Raw genomic sequence first — 1,375 nt, 5'->3', positions numbered from 1 at the left:
CAGAGTACAGATAGCCCATTGTGTAATTTCGTGGTTAAGTACAGATAGCCCGTTGTGTAGTTACGTGGTTAAGTACAGATAGCCCATTGTGTAGTTTCGTGGTTAATATAGATAGCCCATTGTGTAATTTCGTGGTTAAGTACAGATTGCCCATTGTGTAGTTACGTGGGTAAGTACAGATAGCCCATTGTGTAGTTTCGTGGTTAATACAGATTGCCCATTGTGTAGTTACGTGGGTAAGTACAGATAGCCCATTGTGTAGTTTCGTGGTTAAGTACAGATAGATCATTGTGTAGTTTCGTGGTTAAGTACAGATAGCCCATTGTGTAGTTACGTGTTTAAGTACAGATAGCCCATTGTGTAGTTACGTGGGTAAGTACAGATAGCCCATTGTGTAGTTTCGTGGTTAATACAGATTGCCCATTGTGTAGTTACGTGGGTAAGTACAGATAGCCCATTGTGTAGTTACGTGGTTAAGTACAGATAGCCCATTGTGTAGTTTCGTAAGTTAAGTACAGATAGCCCATTATGTAGTTACTTTTTAACCACGAAACTACACAATGGGCTATCTGTACTTAAACTAAAAAAGAAGAAATTATTGAGTAAAGTATTAAAATGTTTTAATTGTTGTTGTTTTTTTCTGCTCACGACAATGAACTTTCACTTATATATATAAGATTTGAAGAGAATATGTAATATTATTTATCTTTTGAAACTTTATGCAGACAATCTACTAAAAACAAACATGAAGCTTAATCTATCATCCGGTTCACCGCTTGTCACTGAGTTTTACTAGTTTGGGGGTTCAACCCCTCATCAATAATTCTGGACGAACGAATTTTTTTTTTTTCTTAAATAGTCATTTCATTGCAACTCGAAGGATGACGGGCTGTTAGGTTGTTACGCCCACTCTTCAGGCATGAGAAGATATCAATAATGGACAGCTGCTTGTGTAATGGCTTGGAAAGAAAAAATAAATAATAGAAAAGAATTGTTCACGATGTAAGAAATAAAGAAGAGATCTGAAAATGAAAGTGCATAGAATATCGCATGTAGACCGGGAAGCATTCAGATCCTTCATAGAATTCACTGTAGAGAGTAAAAGATTAATAAAATATCATAAAAAAACGCTTCTAATCCTTTATAAATATAGGTTTATTGTGGTGAGTAAAAAAACAACTGAAACTACTAATATACACCACTATAAGAAGTCTATTGTGGTGAGTAAAAAACAACTGAAACTACTAATATACGCCACTATAAGAAGTTTATTGTGTTGAGTAAAAAAACAACTGAAACTACTAATATACGCCACTATAAGAAGTTTATTCTGGTGAGTCAAAAAAAACCTGAAACTACTAATATACACCACTAT

This window comes from Limulus polyphemus, unplaced genomic scaffold, assembly GCF_000517525.1.
Source record: "Limulus polyphemus unplaced genomic scaffold, Limulus_polyphemus-2.1.2 Scaffold636, whole genome shotgun sequence".
NCBI lineage: Eukaryota > Metazoa > Arthropoda > Merostomata > Xiphosura > Limulidae > Limulus > Limulus polyphemus.
The sequence above is the reverse complement of the archived record's forward strand: the minus strand, read 5'-3'. Positions refer to the sequence as shown.